This window comes from Pelophylax lessonae (assembly GCF_965119305.1).
Source record: "Pelophylax lessonae genome assembly, chromosome: 12".
Lineage (NCBI taxonomy): Eukaryota > Metazoa > Chordata > Amphibia > Anura > Ranidae > Pelophylax > Pelophylax lessonae.
The window spans coordinates 116,549,659-116,563,831 of record NC_138779.1 but is presented as its reverse complement, the minus strand read 5'-3'; the positions used below and the strand labels follow the sequence as shown (position 1 = coordinate 116,563,831).

The 14,173-nt window shown below is 39.5% G+C and overlaps 1 protein-coding gene across 2 annotated transcripts in view; it reads left to right on the top strand.

Moving 5' to 3' along the window:
• IL11 (interleukin 11) overlaps nt 1-14,173 on the top strand; it is a 37,689-nt gene that overhangs the window by 6,766 nt on the left and 16,750 nt on the right. The gene's annotated exons all lie outside the window — the stretch shown is intronic.

Here is a 14,173-nt window from a genome sequence, read left to right as displayed (position 1 = left end):
CTGATCCTGGACTTGCCACGTGCAAGTTTTTTTGCAAACACACACCATGCCTGGGGATGGGCAAAACACAGGTTCACTTTAATCTGATCTGTCAGTCTGAAAACCTGAAGTCTCAAAGATACCTCTATTCTTGCTCTTACACAGTTACATTTAAATGATGTTATTTCTCTATAATTTCATAAAAACATAATAACTCTGCTAATATTTTCTATGTCATCAGTTAGTGTAAGCTTACTCTCATTTGAAACCCTGAATAAAAGTTTTGTTAGAAAAGGCAGTATGCTAATACCTATGATGCCCTGACGTTCCTTGTCTCTGGAGTTCTGGAACACTGAGACTTAATGGCAATATATAAAATTGTTTCTCTTTCCACTATGGACAGAGAGCAAGCTGTACTGTGCAACATACGCAAGAAAATACATAGAGGTGTGCCCCTCTGTTATTTGTCCTGATTGGCTAGAAGCCCACTCATGTCTTTCACTGGAGTTTGTGATCCAAGCTTGCTGTCATAAAAACTGCTACTTTGAGTGACTATTTATTTAAAATAAGTTGGGAAAAGGTTTGTAGAGGAATAAAATGGGTATTTTCACAGACCTACATAAAAAAATCCTCTCACCTCTAACACTGAGGCTACTGGGGGGTAGTCTTCCAGCCATTAAAACCTCACTACTGTAGCTGGATTTATTTGTTTGAACAGAACCAAGTCATGATAGAAACACACAACTTATACCTGTACTGCTCAAAATGCTTGATTGTAACCACAGTGGCCTTCAAAGTGCTGCTAGGCTTCATAAAATGGTCTACTTTCTGAAGTTGATATTGGTGTGAGCTTAGGAGTCTCCCCAACTCCACATGACAATTCATAGGCTTAAAAATTGGTGGCTCAGGCACCAACTGCCACTTTTTGAGGTGGGCCAAGCCAACTTCCCCTTACTGCTGAGTCTTTCACTATTTCACTAGTTGATGTTCTGCTGATTTTAGTGGGGCTGATAATAGTAATACACAGCAGTGGTGATGGGGGAAGAATAACACAGCACACTTGGGTTGTAGGTAACAAAACAGTTCATGTTTTCACTTTCAATACATTTTATTCAAATATTTCAGAATATAAGGTATGACATGAAGAAACAGAGAAATATCAACAATACACTATGAATAATTAGGGTTATAGCCCCCAAGAACGTAAGTCTAGTTATAAGCGTAACTAAAAGTGTTAGGAGTAGTGAGCTGGAATCATAAGGGTTGTCCATAGTTGACTGAGATGGTCTTGGCAGATAGAAAAACACTGACCAGGATACGTCACACAATACAAGTAGATAGGAAAGACTATGTCAAGAAGGGATGTGAGAAAAAAAAAAAGGATCTCCACAGCAGGGGAACATAAGGAATCGTGAGAAGAGTGTGGAACTGGAGAGAGATAGAAAAAGGAAAAGAAGAGGGAAGTGGACATTGAGAACACCTAGGCCAGGGACATGGAGCTTGGCATCTACAGAGTGGTGGACATGGAGGGATAGGCATACTTTATCCATGGGGTTCGTACCTTATGACATTTGTTTTGTCTGCCTAAAAGAATACTAGTAAGCTTTTAATTGAATAAAACGACATGAAGTCGTCAGTGAACGTCTGCAAAGTAAACTAACTGTTTCTTCCAAGCTTTTGCTATAGTCTGCTTTGCCGCTAGTAAAATGTAAGTTGCCAATTTAAATTGGGATTTGGTGAGGCCTTGGGGTTTAAGATGTCATATAGCATACCAAGAGTCCCTAGGGAAAAGGGCAGACAAACAGGGATTGCAGGCGCCTAAGAATCTTGGTCCAAAAACATGCAAGCATGGAGCGGGTCCAAACTATATGAAAAATGTCTCCTGGGGATGAACGTCTGTGAAAACGGTGAGACATGTTTATATTAATAGAGCCAGAGGCTATTGTAGACCAAAACTGTAGCCAATCAGCTCTATCTTTAGGGCACAGAAGGTATTTTTTGTGTGATTGTTAGAATTATTAAGTTGTGAGTAAAGAATGGATATTTATTTAGGAAACAGAGGTATATGATAGCAGACGTGTTCAAAAAGTTAGAGCTGGCTTGTGAGATCTATATTAGCAAATATAGTGATGAGCCAATGTATTATTTGTAGAAAGTAATAGTTCAGAAGAAGGAGCATGCTATTTCTCCCTAATTTCCACCCAGGTGTAGGTGGTGTGGCCATTAAAGAAAGAGTAAGAGTAATTAAATATGTGAAGATACCACCAATGGAAAGCACCAAGAGAATCCAGATCCAGGGGGAACAAGGTGTTGTCCAGAAGGTTAGGAGAGGTAAATGTGGGGAGAACAATTTGCTGAAATATTTGGTAGTGTCCCAAATGTTAAGTGTATTTTGCATTAGCAGCATTATGGAAGCTTGCCTGGATCTATTTTGAATCCAAGAAAGTAAGTTGAAAGGAACATGGGAGCAACAAAATGTCTCCAGATCAACCTATAAGGGTGAGGTATACAAAGAAAACAGTGGGGTGGTTTGTGCGGCTGTGAAATATTTAATAACGTTGGGGAGTCTGAGGCTGCCTTGCCTCTTGTGCGTGAACATTTTGCGGTGTAAAATGTGTGTTTTTTTTATTGGACCAAACGAATAGTAGGGCATAGTTTTGAAAGGATTTCAAGGCATATGATTGGATAGGGATAGGGAGGGAGCAAAACAGATAAAGGAGCTTCATTAAAGCTGTCATTTTGATGGCAACAATTTTCCCAATCCATGATAGATGATGATGGGACCAGGAGGAAATCAGAGGTTTCAGGTTTTGAAAAGTTAGAATGTAGTTGGCTGCGTAAAGATAGTTCATGTTTTCTATGCACAGATTTGCCAGTCATGTTCACAAATACCACAACTGTACAAAATTAAACAAGGTGAATATAATAAAAACAGTAATAAATATAATAATAATAATAATAATAATACATTGTTTGCAACCAGTCAGTCTTAGTGTACTTTAAAGTATATATTATATTAAATTTTACCATGGGGGTATATGTTTGTGCTGGAATGGGAGGAAATTTGTTGTGGGGGGAGATGTGCGTAAGTTACTCCTTACCTCTGTACTTTGTGTTACATACTACTAACTGCTGCATTGTGCACTACATATTACTGACCTCTGCACTGTGTGTTACATACTACTGACTTCTGCATTGTATATTACATACTACTGACCTCTGCACTTTGTTACATACTACTGACTTCTGCATGGTACATTACATACTACTGACCTCTGCACTGTGTTACATACTACTGACTTCTGCATGGTACATTACATACTACTGACCTCTGCACTGTGTTACATACTACTGACTTCTGCATTGTATATTACATACTACTGACCTCTGCACTTTGTTACATACTACTGACTTCTGCATGGTACATTACATACTACTGACCTCTGCATTATGCTTTATTTTCTCCTGATCTCTGCACTTTGTGTTACATACTACCGATCCCTAAATTCTGCATGGCATTTTACTGAACTCTGAATTCAGCATTGCTCACTATGAACCCCTAGACTCTCCAAACCTTCCTTACTATTTTAATGGGGTCTTGCTAGGTTACCTCCTTAAAAAAGCACCCTGTACAGTGGTGATCTTTATTTTCTTCCTTGTTGTTCAGGTAGATGCCCACATCTCCAGGGTTAGCTTACCCCAGGTATAAAAAATATGATTCACAAGCACATAATGAATAGCAATACCGATATTATTCCACACTGAAAAATGTCTATTATATACTCATCTAAATTTGCACACTATAATATACTCAGTACAACATAGAAAGCTCTGTAAGAACCTAATTAGCTACTTGTAATAATTAGCAAAGCTGCTACACTTTCTATTAGCAGGACATCTTTTAGGACTTACTGGGTCTTGAAAAGAAAAAAAATTGTGGTACTCTAATAGGAAGCTGCTCTTTAACAATACAAAATGTTTGCATTACACCTACAGTGCAATTACTGACATTCAACAGAAGTACACTTGTCTAAGAACTAGACAGCTGATTCATGACAGCATCCTATGGTATGGGATTACTAATCAATAGGAATTGCATGCTAGATTTGTTCTTCCTTCCATTTCATTGTTTGTTAACCATTTTATAAAATGTTAGGTAATTGAGCAAAGACATTGCATAAGAGGAAGTTGGAGAAGCAGGCTGTTGACAAGAGATATCTAAGCAACTTTGATAACATCTCCTGTGTCCCGAAGTGGATGTATGGAAAAAGTATGTGTTCAGTGTTCAGTGGCAGCCATGCTCCCTTTCATTATATATAGGGGAACAATTTTTCTTGGGTGCATAGACATTTTTCACAACAGGAAACACTGTCCTTAAAGTGTTACTAAACCCAGGACCCTGTATTCACTATATCTGGTCTACCACAGTACACAGATCATGGAAATGCAATTATTTTAGTAAATATAAACTGCTAAATATCTTTTCTCATCAGCAGTATATAGCAGTCAGGTGACTTCTATCATTGTGTAGTTAAAGCTTGTAGGAGGTTGCATGACCTCTGAATTTCTGTCTGGACAGTGCTGACTGGCCCTTTGCCGATCACATGTACCCTTCCCAAAAAAAAAAAAGACCTCTAGTAGGGATCGACCGATTATCGTCAAAACCGATATATCAGGAGCCGATATGCACTTTCCCGATATATCGGAATCGGCCCCTGATGCTACCAATATTGCCAATATTTCGGGAAAGTGCTTGTACCGGAGTGATGCCTGCAGCTAGAGGCATCACCCTGGTACCGGCATCCATAGCTGACGGTCAGCTGTCTTGTAATGACAACCGATGTGGCTGAGAAGCCGCTAGGCTGTCATTACAAGGAGCGGGATGGGACGTCCCCCCTCCTGCCGCCTTCCACAGCTCGCCCGGGTCTCCCGTCCCACCAGTAAACCCAGGCAATCATCCTGCACGGCCGTCGAAGAGAAGACCCGATCAAAGTCGCATTCGGCTTTGATCAGGTCTCTGTGTAAAAACACTCGGCGCCAAATTCAAAAAAATTACAGCAATCAAAACAGCCAAACTTAGCGTTTTGAATGCTTTTTAGTGCAGAGGAGGGGTTTGGGGTCTTTTAGACCCCCAAATCCCTCCACAACAGTACCTGTCAAAAAAAAAACTAAATATCGGTATCGGCAATAAGAAAACGATATCGGTCGATCACTAATCTCTAGCAATACACACCAAACTGAGTATGTGCAGAGTGCCTCCAAAACTCTGTTCCATCAGCAAATGGATTGGGGAAGGTAAAAGAAGGGGAGGATCAGAGAAGACAGGGTCAAACAGTCTTTTTACACAATGTGCAGGATTAACCCCTTAGGTTTCACAGTTAGTATAACAAGCATGTTTTACTGCATGTATAGATTTTAATTATTTGTGGTTAATAACACTTTAAAATGCTTAAAAGTGCATGTTATCAATCTCCCTAATATCTACAAATGCCAATAGTCTTCTACATTTTAAATAGAATTTGTGTTTATTGCATTGGGTTGTGTATACAGACGATCCCCGAGTTACAAACATCCAATATACAAACGACTCCTACTTACAAATGGAAGGAGACAACAGGAAGTGAGGATAAATCCTGCAAAAGTTATTATGGGAAAAAAGGTGTCTCCACTGAGGCCCCGTTCACACTGGGGCAATCCGACTTCCCGGGGCGACCTCACAGGTCGTGGCGCGCTGCTCACACAGCGACCTCGGAGCGGCCGGCACGGACTTCATAACATTGAAGTCAATTCAGGTCGCTCCAGGTCGCCCCAAAGAAGCTCCGGACCCTTTTTCTAAGTCTGAGCGACTTGTGTCGCTCCTATTAGAACGGGTCCGCAGCTTCTCTATGCCAGGTGACCTACGCCGACCTGTCAGGCGACCAGGTCGCCTGACAGGTCGCCCCAGTGTGAACGGGGTCTGAAGCTTTATCACTAATCCTTGTTTCCACAACAACCCAGAAAGTGAGGTTAAATCTTCTGAACAGGGGTACAGACCAGATAGCAAAACAAATGGTCCAGTGGTGTTAACCCTTCCCTATGCTATCCAAAAAACTTAAAAATTATTCTTTTGGCTGGAGCTACACTTAAAAAATGTACCTGTTCTGACTTACAAACAAATTTGGCTAAGGAACAATCCTACAGTCCCTATCTTGGTTGTAACCCAGAGACCACCTGTAGTCAATTACCACCTGTAGTCAATTACCGACAGACTAGATAGAGTAGTAAGTGGATACAAAAGTTATACACCTAAAGTTGTTTCAAATAAAGTAAGAAATAGGAGGACCTGCCAAAAGTACTAGTACTGTATCTGATTGCACATTTATAATTTCTTTGAAAAAGGTATTCATTTTTATTTGTTATCATGGACAATTGATTATTTAGTTATTTGATCCAGCGATTCTGAATACTAAGTTGGGTATCGCACAGTTGTAAAATGTATTGAAAGACGTACTGCTTTTTATTTAAAGCGGAGTTCCGGCCTCAGAAACGTTTATTTCATAAAAATACTGCCCAAATAGTGATCCTTAGCCTTTAATATATCCGCTAATCCCGTAGTTAATAGTTTTATATGTTTTGATTTATCCGAAATTCTTACTTTTAAAATCCTTTGCTGAGCGCGGCCATCTTTGCTGGGGTTATACGAAGCCGCAGTGTATAGATGTCTTCCCTTCTTCCTAGTTTTAGCTCATTGTGTATGCAGAATGCGGCGCGAAAACTCGCGCATGCGCCGTACTATGCGATTGGTTTCCATATCATCGCGTCATTTCCTTTTTGCAAATAATGCGATGAGAGGAGCGGCCGACCGCCTACATCACTGCCCATTGCCTTCTGGGAGTGGTGAGTAAGAGCTCCCAGGACGCATTGCAGGACAGGAAGTGATGGCGTGGGCCGCGGCCGCAGAGGGAGGAAGTGGAAGAAAGGTGAGTATATTTTCTTCTGAATCAAGGTAAGTAAAAAAAAAAAAAATAGTGACTATCCAATGGTTTTTTAGGTTACACTCAGCAAGCGGATGGCACAAAATCGATTGTGTCGATTTTGAGGCCGGAACTCCGCTTTAAGGCCTCAATCGAAGGCTCAGTCTTTGCACACATAAAGGCTATTAGCTCCAAATCATTTCCTCTTCGTAGTTAGAAAGCTACAGGGTAGAACAGTGGACTTAGAGAGAACATCTTTTTCTGTGGAAACTGGATGACATTGGTGCTGGCAAAGCAGGAAAACCAAACCAACAGTGTATGCAGCCAGCAGCAATAGTGCGTGTGTGCATTAACCTCTACTTGGCCCTCCCGTGAAAAACATATCTATGTGTAGGCATTTATTTAAACGCTGCCTTACCCCTTGAAGTTTCATTTTAGTGCTGTAACCTAACATGACAGTAAACAAATTCAAGACTGCAAGCCTGGCCATTTCTGATCCACCCACTCCACCACAGTGATTTCACCTACCCTGTGAACTTCCCTATAAAAGCTTTCATTATACTAACAGATTAACTATCATAGAGCACAGTGTAATAAAGGATTCCCTTAAACAGCAGAGCACTTAGAGTATGGCAGCCTACTTAGCTGCAGACAAGCTGTCTCTACTAGTGGAAGAAAACGAAGTGTTCCAATAAGTTTTTCGGCTTGGTTGGAAAAAGAATGGCCCATTCAATGGCACCTCTCTCTAAATGCCCTTTTCCTTGCTCTTAACAGTCCTCTTTCCATAAAATATTTGACTTCATCCAGCCTCGCCTCCTTGGAAAGCGTGAACATCATCAGTGTTTCCGAATTCCACTTTAGCCTTTCTCTGTCACTCTTTTCTCTCCCTCCTTTACATTGCCTTATTTTATTTTTTTTTTACAGCGTGCAGGAATTGCTATGGAGACCTAAGAGAAGTTGAATGTTCTCACATGGCAAAAATGTTTTTTTTTTTTTTGGACGCCTCTGCTTTGAATGCAAAACCCATTCACAGGTTAACCTCGTCCTGCCTAACGATGTCCTCATGGTTCTGTTCTAATAGGTACATTAAATGACTGCTTAAAAGGCATGTCTCTACCAACTAGGCTAAAAGAGATTTAGCTTTACTTTATTCTTTGTCCACCAGGCAGAAACGCTTTTTTTTTTTTGCTGAGCTAAACTAGGCCATTTAAGGTTTCTAATATTCCCTGTGAATGCAGCATGGATGGTATGACTATTAAATGTGCAGAGCTGGCACACATACAGTACATCACAAAGTTTTCGAATTATTATTGACCCAATTCTTCTATATAGCCCTAAATTCTCTTTGTTTAAACAATTAAATTTCTTGCTCATCATCTTTCTGTATACCATAATCACTTAATTAGACATCTAAACAGGAGTTAACATGAAAACATATCCTCTTCTCCTTCCGCTAGCAGAACTTACAAGTGTTGATGGGTCATTGAGGTGACATTGTAGCATGTACCTTGCAAACCAGTTGACTATGTCCAATAATTACATAATACGTAGGCAGGAATAGTGTTGATCACAGGGAAAAACTGAAAGATTGCTGCCAACACCTGCCATTAGTGCATATCTGTCCACACATACAAAAAATGTGCTCAAGCTGCTCCTCATGTGGAATGTTCTTTTTCTTTAGTTGACTTAACCGAACACTAGGGGTTCAGTGGAAGGATATGTCTGTGCCTGGTCGAAACAAATCTCTAACACCTGATTGGACTTTCCAATAGACATGGAAGACCTGCCAGTAAACAGCATTCAGTGCTTGGAGTTTGCTAAGCTGTTTACAATTGAATGATTAACCATAGCTCCTGAAAGGTACTTAAGCACAGTTCTAGCATACAGAGAAAGCTACACTACATTTATATTCATTACCACACTTTCATAAGGTGTGATAATAAAGTCAATAGAGAAACAGTACAGGGTGAGTAAAGACTGCAGTGATCTAAGCAGTTTTTTTTAAAGGTCTCATTGAGTTTGAGCAGACCACAGGAGATCACAGTGACCAACAGATAATCTAAGCAGACCAGTTTTTTATTTACCAGAACTGTCAATTGTGGCCATATATAACGAGACCCTTATGCCTCGTACACACGCAACGATGATCGTCCAACTTTTGTCCAGAGTGATGTTTTGTTGGTTGGAATGTGCCTAGACTGCACACAAATTTTCTCGGCCAACAAAAATCTACTTCAGAAGTGATGTCATGTGCTGGTTTACTTTCCGTGTGTTTTTTCTTCTGAGCATGCCCAGTCTTGCTCATCAGATTTTTGTCTGCCGAAATCTGTACTGACTGACGGAAAATCGGCCGTTGTGTTGACGGCCAACAAAAATTTTATAGCATGCACACCAGATTTTTTTCAGCCGAAAAGTCGGAGTTGGTTGTCGGAAGCATCATACTAACAAGCCGAAAATCGGCCGATCGGACGTTGGCCGAAAAATTCCCGGCCAATAATCGATGCGTGTGTACGGGGCTTTAGTCTGTGTATATAATATACCTTATAGAAGCTCTGGTACTATAGGGAGCATGGGAAATTAAGCAGGAAGGCAGTGGATGCTGTAGGGTTACCATCTCATCCCTCTAAAACCGAACACATATTAACTACACAGGTTCTGTGGCTGCCTAAGGTGGCAATTAAACTCACTTAGTGCCTAATCTGCAATAATTAGCCACAGAATCAGTGTAATAATATGTGTTTGGTTTTAAAGGGATGAGGTGGCAACCCTATACTGCAGCCCAACTTTGCCAAAACATATCCTATTAGTTCTGAATATACCCTCAATTTTACAATTCACATTTATTAAATCATGTTTTCCTTTTGTTTGGAGTCCTCTTTTAAGTTTGTCTTAAAAATATATACAGTATATATATATATATATATATATATATATATGATAGCCTCACGTAACTGTTAAATTACAGTGTTGTGACCCCACACAGTGATCTGTACTGTAATCCTGACAAGTAGGGCCGCCTAACTGCCTGTCATCCCATTACTGAGACCACACACAGCCTGAATATGCATCTGTATCCCGGCCTTATACACCTCCCTGCCGTGCCAAGACTCAGCCTCTGCTGCTCACAGACAACACACTAGGCCTTTGTTGAGTGGCATAGATTTCAAATTACAGTACATTAAATCTTCTCATGCCAGCCCAAGAAAACAAGTTTTCATGCTTGTGCATTTGTATTAATATTAATGGTGTTAGCCCACTGACAGTAAAAAACCAAGAGCAAAGTAAATACATGCCAGTGATCCTGACTGAGTACTCTTGAGTGAAGTGCAAAGGCATCTATGATAGACAGGTTTAGTAGCACTTAATAGTTACGATGCCCGCCGTCTTTATGAGGCTCCTGGGACAGAGTTAGTGAGTGGCAGGATGTAATGTAGAGGTAACTGCAATTTAATCCTATTAAGTACAGCATGTCAAAATGACAGCGGGCAACCTGAAAAGAATGCATTTTATGCCAGACTTTATCCATTAAGGAGTTTAGTTCTGTCTGTTTTTGAGGCGAAGGTTAGTCCAAAATGAGACTTATAATGCTTTTCAACTGGCAACATTGCCAACATGACATTGCCAGTAGTATACTGTAGTTGAGTTAAAGTGACACAATTAAATTTGCTAGTAAAATAAAATGACACTGAGTAATTTCAGTGGCGGCTGTATTTTTGTTTATTGCATGTAAAACTGCCTAATGACTGTTGGCATAATGAAGACTGCCAATTCTAGGATGTGCAAAAGTAACACATTCTGTCTACTGGTAACGGCACTTTAAAGTGGACCTCCAGTCAGTAAAACATCACCAGTTCATTTCACATTATATATAGTATACTTCCATTAATTTAAAGTGTATATGTGAACAGACTATGGATGCTAAATTATTTGCATATTCTTTATAAGGAGTCAGTAGAAGAGCGTGAAAACAACTTATTCATAAAAGATCTTTAAAACAAGCTATCCCTGATCTCTCTAGCTGATTGTAATGTGAAGTAATTAATTCTCAAAGATCCTTAAGAGCCCATTTACACCAGGTGCACTGCTGTTATCCCACTGCACACCAGCTGATACATTGTAAAGCAGGTGGTGTGAATAGATCCTAAAGATCACAACAAGGACTCTGAATTGAGATTTTAGCTAGTTTCTAAAAGCATAGAAACTCTTGTGTGTGTTTACATTAGATGCGAGATTTGGGTGCAATAGGAAACAAATGAGATTTCTGTGCCTTGGTTGTGGTTAAATAATAATTTCTCCACAATACCTGTAGCTACAGAGGTGAATGAGAGCTTTTTTAAGTGCTTTTACTGTATGTTCAGAACATGGAAATACTTTAGTGTGCATAGTCCGGACACAGGTTTGCTGTAAGCTGTAGAAGTACCAATCATTCTTAGCAGGTTTGTGGAGATTTACACTCACTACATTTCTGACTGGGTTGGGAACCACAGCTGGAACACATTACCTTGCATGGACTGACTACAATGCAGAAGAAGCTTTACATGAAGGCTTCTGTTTCTGCTACAGGCCCAAAACATTTTAAACATTTTAATTTTCATCCGCTATGCATTCAGAAACAAGAAACAGACATGAGTGAACAGCTATAGCATATTTATGGATTATCCTATGAAATTTCTTGTTTTCCTCTTTTACAGCCTAGCTCAGGCAACACTTGAGCCAGAAAGATTATTGACAACAGCTGTAAGTTAAATAATATGTTCAAGCAGGAGTGATTGGAAACAGGTGCACCCTGGAATGATAAAATATGACTGGCTTAAACTACCTGATTGTGCTTTCATTGAGCACCTGCAGATAACAGAGGAACCTGTAGTATGTCTAAGGCCAGTACATACAAAAAATCGGACGACAAATACCGCTTTCGAAGCGATCGTACGACAATCTGAGTGTTAGAACACAGCTTAGAAGATCATGACAGTTCATCCGATATTATCCAAAGGGACAAACATGAAAATATTTCTCGTACGATACCAGATAGTACAACTTTCGTTTAATCAGTACAGTTTTTGTCCGAAAATACAATACAAATACAATACAATACATTACATCACTTCAGATTTTTTTATTCTGTCGTAAGAAAATTTTCGCAAAATTCTGTCGTCCGATTTTCATGTGTTAGGGGCATTAAAGTTACCAAAGTATATGCATGATTAGACAAGTAAGATAAGGAGCAAGAGCATTGGGTTTATAAATACATCTGGATTGGGGTAGCCTTGAGGTGCTGACAGTGTTGTTTGGGTCCAGGGTCACCTGTCTTTAGCCCATTTGCAGTACTGCTGGAACTCATTCCCACACTAGTGCCATTGGATGATCACTTAAAATCCTTCCCTTGTCCTAATAGGAAAACCGTGCTTATCTTTTTATCTAATTTATTATTTATTTATAAAGGATATCCCCATGCAGTAATACTGAGCAGATTCTTGATAATGATCGTTGCCAACTTTATACCTAATAAATGTAAATGACAAATAGTTACTGTGTATGTGGTGTTGTCAGAAATACTAAGGGCAGCATATTGGGAACCACGTGCAAGTGGAAGGAAACTGTATATCTTGCCTGTGTATAATATATGAATAGTTGGCTCTCTTCCAATGTTTAAGTATGATTTAAAAAGCCTAGAGGGGAATCACTGATGTTTATAGGAGGTTCAGATTAGTCTTTGGATTTACTAGGGCAGTTTAGGCAAACATAGCTGATATTAAAAGCTCGACTGACTTTCTAAAAAGAAAACGATGCAAATATTTGGTATGCATAAAATGATGTTGATTAAAAAAGAAGAAGGCATTAAATAACTAGAACAGTGTTGTCATGAAGGGTAACATGGGCTTAGGGCATTCTATGGCAATCTCCCTCACGGGTTGCACAACCAATGTAATGTATATTTCTTTAAAACTTGCAAAACAAAAAAGTTTATGAAATATACTGTGATATAGTTTATTAATTTTCCCCAACTTCCTGATGGAGGATGATTACACAGTCAGGATGATCTTAATATTATAATTTTCAAAAACCATAACCAATTTGGTGATATATCACTCAAAGCACTCACATAAACAGCAACACTCTTATACTACCACTAATGACTATAAAATAAATTACAATAAGTATTACAGAAGCTAAAAGTTATAACAGAAAATATTACAAGTGAAACCAGGTTCCTATACAGAAATAATAATAGATTTGGTATTGTTTTGCTAAATTATATTGTCAGGACTTGGATCACCTGCTGGTGTCTCTCAGTGGCCAGCTGATTCTATTCCAGTATCTGAATCCTGTTCCCTGCTACATCATATCTGCTGCCCTTGTTCCTGACCCAAGTTCTGGCCTCCTTCTTGATCAATCCCCTTGCATCTCCTGGCAATGGATTAGGACATATGAATACTTTAACGCCTGAGAAAAGATATACCCTAACATTCTGATGGCTTTAGCAGGAGCTCAAATGGGTTCATGGTTGAGGTCATTAAGAAAGTATTTGAACATTTTGGACAGCTATGATTAAAGTGAACTTAACCACTTGCTTCCCAATCCTCTTCTGACACTTCTCACATAGATGTAAAAATAATTGCTGTTTGTTTTTTGCTCTAAAATGACTTATAACCCCCAAACAGTATATATTTTTAAGCAGAGGCCCTTTAGAATAAAATGGTGGTTGTTGCAATTTGTTTTCTGGCATTTTTTTTCTTTTTAATAAATATACTTTAATTTTAATGCACAAAACACAATATAATACCCATTTGTTTGAGTATTAAGACCAAGATCAGTTTGATCAAATGCTTTCATGGGCTGTTAAAGCCCAATTTCGGTTTCTTATACCATAGAGATGATCAGGAAAGTTCCAATCCTCTGTCATCTCTATGGTCAGTTGCCTCATTCCTGGGCGCCCCAGTGAGACAGGAGAGCCCGGGAAGTCGCCACATGTAAAAGTGATCCAGCTGCCATTTAGCTGCTCAGATCACTTTTACTTTATTCAGCATTGCCAGCTGAAAATATTGATACTGGGGTCATGACTGCAGCCATAGCTCTGGTATAACCACTAAAAGCCAACGGACATCCGTTGAAAGGAAGTGGTTAAAGTTCACCTCTACCTAGAACTGTTCAGCTTTGGGGTGATTCCGCTGCAGATTTCTTCTTTCTCTCAGAGATTTTAGTGGCAATATTTTCCTGCAGTAGTTTCTGTATCAACAATG